A 7,313-nucleotide genomic window follows, 5' to 3' on the forward strand; every position below is an offset into this window, starting at 1 on the left:
CTCATACAAAATCCGTTTGTACAACCATTTTATATAATTGTGTATTTCTGAGTGGTATGGATGCACAGTACAGTATTATAACAACAGAATGTGGAAACTGCATTGTTTGATATGGTGATGGCGCTCATGATGAACCCACATCCCTTTTATTTCTGACGTCACATTATGTCCACCACTGTCCCTGAGCTTTCCAATCTTGGTCAAAAAGATCCTGATCAGCAGTAGAGGACCCTTCAGGTACTTCAAGACACATTACTGAAAGCAGAGTTTGAATGTATTCCACCTGAAATTCCTTATACTATCAAATATCACATCCAAGCAAAGTTCCAAAATTGCAGACACTGATGCTGTATACATTTTTTTATATATATTTGAGTCACATTACCAAATTTCCTTGCAGCAAACCATGACAATCCACCTTGAGGATGGCAAACATCCTTGAATGTCCTGCGTATAAAATCTACAAAGGGCTGTGGGTGTTCCAACCAAAATGACAAAGAAATTAACTAGTAAAGAGGAACAATTACCAGCAATGGTTGCATTTCCTCTTAGCAATAAATAAACGGCTAAAATCAGAAAAGCAACACTGACTGGCATTCTATATTTTGGTGTACAATTACTTAATCACAGCGTACCGTTGATATAGAAATATGTAAAGCGAATGGAGAATCTCATCACCAGATTCAATAAATCCTGGAGGGAGCATGACTCAATAAAAACCATGATGATGAGATGGATATTTTATTTGAACTGCCTACACACCCATGCATGCATGATGTTCCATGATCTGAACTTATGTGCAGAGCCATTCTAAAGGCAAAATGTATAAATGAAATAATTAACAGCTCATAAGAAACAGTAGAACTAACATTTCAAATGGGAAATTACTAATCTTAAAATAATAGACCCCTCACTAAAAAGACTTTGAATAATACCATTCTTCAAGAACTTCAAATGCCCAGTAATTTGATTCCAAAAGCTTTTTGTGCAAATTCTTGTGATCATTGCAAATATTAACAGTGCATTAATGACCCATTAATAATGCAAAAGATGGGGGACCCCCAGGGCACATCCCAGCACATTTCCTGTAGAGCAGTGACTGATAATGGACTGAGGGGTGAGATGGGATTGTTGTGGGGGAGGAGGGAGAGTCTTTGATGTTCCCACAATGAGCCCCAGCTTACTCCAGTGGCATCAAAGCTCTCTCTGAAATGAGGTGGAGGCACATACATCTACTCCCCTCACATCGCAATGCAGTGCTTGCATTGCCTTGCTGTCAGTTGCCTACTTTATGACAAAAAAGCTGCCCTGTTGTGTCTCGTTAAACTCAGAAATTTGTGAAATGGGAGCTTCTTCTGAGCCCGAGCTCATTTGTAAACTATTTGAGAAGGTTACAAAATTGATTTAATGCGCAGTCTTTTGACTAGAATGACAAAATTGTTTTTCCATTTATTCCTCGTCTATATCTGCTTGTTCTTGCATCGTCGGAAGGAGGTTGGTTGCTGTTGCCAGTGATCACTCGACGAAGAAGCAGGGTACACTCTGGACAGGTTTCCAGTCCATCACAACACAGGGACACACAGGACAAACAATCGGGCTAGTGCAACATACTAATCAGTAAAGGGCAATTTCATTCAATTAACATAAACCCTTGTTTTTGGACTCTGGCAGAATAGCCAGAAAGAACAGACACATTTACAGGGACGCCAAGGCTTCATACAGACTGTTTTAGTTCAATCATTTTTATCTCTGTACACCACCCAGGTCTGTTTACCAGTTTCGGGACCCAACCAGAACCCCTCAGTGTTATTACCTTGAGAAATGATGAGATTTGGTTAAGAGATTTGCCAAAAAAAATGGTCAAATGTTTCAAGCCATACAAATGGAACAGATACAGAGTGGCATTCAACGTCCAGCGCTGGGAGTCACACCAAGTGAGGCAATGATTGTAGCACGAGTTTAGCTTTTATTCTTCTACGCAATCCGTACCCTCCCTAAAGGGTGCTCTAATCAGTTTCAGTATGTTTATGCATGACTGGTGACAGTTGCACACAAACATGGTGGTGTTGGCTGGTTTTCACTTCTTTTGAAGCATTATGTATGATCTTTGCATAGTATAACTGGTGTTTAGGACTTCTCTCTTCATCAGATAAATCTTAGAAAAGCAGATAAAATGGGGCCCATCTGTTAGCTGTAAACCGTAATGATAGTATGCAGCACTATCCCTATGTCAGCATTGTGTCAGCCAGCCCTAACCACTGCTCCAGCACAATGATCAGATTTAATCAGCCTCTCATCTGATGTCCAGAAGGATATGTCTGCTTTCCTGTAAATATATATATATACAGAGAGAGAGAGATTATAGACTCTTCACTTAAGGAAAATTCACAGTATACCCCCCCTCCATTTAACCTGTTTGCTACCAGACAGCCAGAGGTTCAAAGATCAAAAGATACAGGAGGGAAAGTCTCTCATAATATACTATTGCTTTTCAAAGATTGTGCTACTTCTCATTGCCTGGTTCTTTCAAACTTGTATGATTTCAGGAGCATGGCTTTCCCCAAATGTTTAAAGGAAACATTCACCTAACAACTTGAACTGTCCATTTTTTTAGTGAACCACAGTAAATTAGCTAGGTGCTTGCAACAGAATGTCGGCCAACTTCCTGTCCAACACTTTGGAGGACTTTCATAACAGTTTAAAAATCAAACGCTGCTGCCAGAGTTGTACTCCGAGACCAAAAGTGCTGTACTTTCAGTCGTCCAGGAAGGCTCTAAGAAGTTGCAGCTAATCCCATTTGACCTATAAGGATTTTCAGTGATGTTTTACAGTGCATTTTACTTGAAGGACAGATTCTAGATTTAACTGGTTTCCATGGCTGTGGTGCAGGTTTTGGGTGAAACAATCTTACAATTTTCGACAGAGCAGCCTGTCACTACAAATCTGCTGTACCCATTCGCCATGTTATCTCTCCGTCTCTTCCCATCTGTCATTTGCTCTCTGCATTATTCTCTGTATAACTCAATGTAAGAATATAACACAATTCTATGACAAAGTCTAAATGACATAAAATAAAAAGATGATATTGAACATAGATTTATCTTCCGAATACGACTATTTTCACAGCCTTTTTGACGATGGTTTTGTCTCCACCTTCTGCGATGTCAGCTTCAGTTTGTCAGACAGTAGATTTATATTATGTGAAGCAGATGGAAATGCTGGTAAAAATCTGGACGTTTCTATTCATACGAGAAGCTAAATGGAACAAGTTGAGCAGAAATGACAAATAACTGGGAGATAACATGTATCTGCTTTTTTATCTGCACAACATCGTTCTCTCTTGACATCATTAGTCATCGTGATTATTCAGTTCAACCACTGACAAAAAGAAAAAAAAAAAAGAAAAAAAAAAAGAAAAAAAACAGTCGCTAACTGTTAGGGACTCTGCTGAGCCGTTTGACTATTACTTCCCAATGGAATAAACAGACAGATGTTAATTTTTCAGTACTGTTCTCATTTAGAGCTTTAGTCCATCTAAATACAAATCTGACTTTCTAAATTTTCATATAAATGCAAGCAGCTTTTCATTTTTGAGGACAAGTCCATTGAAATTGTTTATGGTTCAGTGAAAGACTTAAGTGAATGGGAGGAATAATAAACTATAAAAAACATATCAATAATAAAGTTGATTAAATAATGAATCTCATTAATATGTGCTACAGTTATTCTGCTGCAAACAGTTAAAAGCACAGAAAATGTGAAATGATGCACAGGCCTCATTGCAGCGCTGCTCAGCATATGGATCTAACTGTTACGATGTCGCCCTCTAGTGGCTATAGTTGATAATGTAGCAGATACTGTTGACGCCAACTTGGAAGTTTTAAAATGTTAGAAATCCTAATTTGGGGACAGACATTACGTGCTTTACAAAACATAAAAAAATACAGAAACTCCTGAAAAACTTTCAGTCAGTCTTGCAGGTTCAAATTGTTGGTATGACACTCGTATCCTATGTTCTGTACACAATTTGCCCCAAATCAGAGTGGATTAAACAAATCCCTGCATATGTTAATCACTCAGCTGAGCCCCGAATGTTGTTTTTGTACCCACATAAGTTCTTCTTTAGACAAATAGATAGAAAAACTGAAAAGAAAACAAAAGAAAAATCTGAGAAAATGAAATTGAAAATCTGTTCCATTTTAAGTTGCATAGAAAAATCAGAAGACAAATTTACACTCAGGAGAAAAAAAAAACATTAAAATGAACATTTCTGTCAAATAAATGACTAAATATATGAATGTGTTCAAAAGAAGGAACAAACTCAGTGAGGAGTTTTCATTTGGCCAACTTTGAATGATAAAATTAATGAATTAATTCTGAATAATTTAAAAATGTTACCGAGATGTAAGCCAACAGAAAAAAAAAACAAAAAACATTTACCATAAGAAATATTTTGGCAGGTATCAAAGATCAACTTATGTCCATCACAGCTTTAGGTTCATAAACAATATACGTTTTTAACAATCTCAGCAACATTATTTGTGGACTATAGGATTATTTAAACTCAAATTAATATCACAAGGTAAACTCAAATCAAAGGTTAATTTAGAGTCCTTATGACTACAGAAAAGTTTGGTTATGGTAATAGAAAATCAACCTTCTTTAAAAGATCCCATAGTAAAGATTTGCGCTAGAATAAACAAAAAAAAAAAGGTAAAAAAAAAAGTTGAGATGTTCTCTGAAACAACAACATCCAGTTTTCCCTGAAATAATCAGGTATTTGTTTGTAGAAAGGCTTTTTCTTACCTACTCAAGAAATTGTACAGTCAATGCTAAACAACAGACAACATGGCCCAATCGGGTACTACAAGCTTGACTGATACCTCATAAAAAAAAGAGTGTTGAAAAGCTGAAAGCAGCTTTGCAGCGACTAAAATTTTTTAGTGGTTTAGAAGGAACGGCACTGCGTGCTCCTCTTACAGGGAATATATTTCACTAACTCTGATGTCTTGAAAAACACAGAAGAGAAACCAAACTAAGAAATGTGATGCTATTCCAGGGAAGACTTTGATACTTTCAAAAGTACATGCTTCACCAGAAAGGTAAATGCCAAGGTTCAAACCAACATCTGCAGGCAAAGAATATATTCTCAGGGGAGCTTCATACAACACAAAAAAAGCATAACACAGAATGCATTTGTTTCAGGTCACACATCTTGTTAAAAGAACATAGTACACCATCTTCCAGAAGCAATTCAATATGCCTTAAACCAAAAGCTTCAGCCTCTTTTATTGAGGTTTTATGCAGTAGCAAAACGCACAGTTGTGCATAGTTGTGATATGGAAGGAAAATTATACATGGTCCATAAAACTTCCTAAAACAAAATCTAAAATCTGTGGTTTGTAGACTCAACCCCCTGTGGTCTGATACCTCTAAATAAAATTAAGTGTTCCCAACTATATACTGAGGTTACACTAATTAGGATACAAAAGCACATCTGTTTGTAATTTATTCTCAGTAAAGGAAAAAAAAAAAAAAAAAAAATCAAGCAGTGAAGGTCTCATGTTAGAAAGTGAGTTTTTCCTTCCATCTCACAACACCAAGGTTTTATGCTCTAATGTTTCAAAATGAGAAAGAAAAAAAAAGTATATCAGGTATGTTTACTTTTGTAAGTTTACTTGCATGTTTACTTCTGTATGAAAGAATGTGGCCAAGGTTTAGCAAGTGTGTTAATTAGTGATGGAAATAAAAAAATATTTTTGTAATAAATGTGTGCAATGTCCAGATTGTTAAAAAAAAGACAGTGAGGGTCCTGCTGAGTGAAGTTCTGCAGCAAGCAGAAAGTGAAACTGCAACTCCAACACTCTACAGATGGCAGAGTGAATAAATCTCAACATGTGAAAGAAGGATTAGTTTAGAACCTCTCTCATGTGACAATAATATTCTAACTCATGTGAGTTGTATGTTGTTCTGAAGAAAAGAAAGCAATGTTATAAAAAATATATATATATATATATACACACACACACACACACACACACACGTATATATAATGTTGGTCCTTACAAAAAATGTTTTACATATCTAGGTTTTATGAATTATAATAAATGAACTGATAGTAAAACACCATAAAAATAAAACAGTCTACCATTATAAATATCATACTGCATGTTATCTACTACTGAAAACTGCTTGATACAAAAAGCTAATAAAGAAGATAAAGAATATACTGTTAATATAACTTCATTGGGATCTTAATGTTCCCACACAATAATAATAAAAAAAAAACAATTTACTGATCAATCATTAAAAATCTTTGGTGAAATGATTAATCAAGGTGTTTGCGATCATTTTTTATCATTGTCTATTGACAATGGATAATGATGAATAATTTCTTACTACTATTGTTTTTTTTTGTTTCATTTACATATTTTAGTATTAAGAAATAAGTTATTTTATCTGATTATTAAAAAGCTGATCAACTACATCCGTTTGTGTCTGTATATATTTTTTTCTAGAAGAAAGTGCTTTAAAAAAATCTCCACTAGAGAGCAGTGTTGCACCAAGGCTTGCATAAACTTCACAATCTAGACTCACAAGTTTGTCTGTACACCATCCATCTTCTAAGTTATATGTTATAAGTTATAAGTTATAAGTTATATGTATATCTAAGTTATAGGTTACCATACAAGTTTGCTTGTACTGCAACTTTATGAAACAATTTCATATCGAAAACTATTAGGGATTAAGAAAAAAAAAAAAAAAAAAAAAAAAAAAAACTTTAAAGACTAGAGTCTCGGGCTATTCAATTTTTGAATTGATCTATAAATTAAAAGTCTTTCTCCCATATTTTTGGTGTCCAACATAAGGATACTTACAGCAGAATATTTGTCATTTTAAATTCTAAGCCCGTTTGGTTAAATCGGTATAATTAAGACAGAAGAGTTTCAGGCGAGGTGATTAAGAATCACAGGCACCAGCTTGTCTTGGAAAGGAGGAAGTTAACATCTCTGTTAGGAGAGCACAGTCTGTGCTGGTGTCGTATAATAAAAGGTGCAGTGAAGTCGAAAGTGAACAGTGCTGGCCTTCCTACTTCTCTGCAGCCACAGCCGTCTGAGCAGGCTGCGTCCAGGCAACCAAATCTCGATGCAATCACACCACTTGACAGCAGGCAAGTGAAAATCAAAAACCAAGAAATTGCAAAAAAAAAAAAAAAAAAAAAAAAAAAAAAAAAAAAAAAAAACACCCCCCCAAAACCCCCCCCAAAAATTTATACTAACGGGCAAACCTTCCCCTTTCCTTGGGGGGGGCCC

General features: G+C 35.6%; 1 protein-coding gene across 2 annotated transcripts in view; it reads right to left on the minus strand.

Annotated features, from left to right (window-relative positions):
- The window catches only part of LOC106948618 (phosphatase and actin regulator 1-like), a 59,282-nt gene that overhangs the window by 28,243 nt on the left and 23,726 nt on the right, over window positions 1–7,313 (minus strand). The window lies entirely within an intron of this gene.

This window comes from Poecilia latipinna, unplaced genomic scaffold, assembly GCF_001443285.1.
Source record: "Poecilia latipinna isolate Pla-1442-1.1 unplaced genomic scaffold, P_latipinna-1.0 Scaffold297, whole genome shotgun sequence".
Lineage (NCBI taxonomy): Eukaryota > Metazoa > Chordata > Actinopteri > Cyprinodontiformes > Poeciliidae > Poecilia > Poecilia latipinna.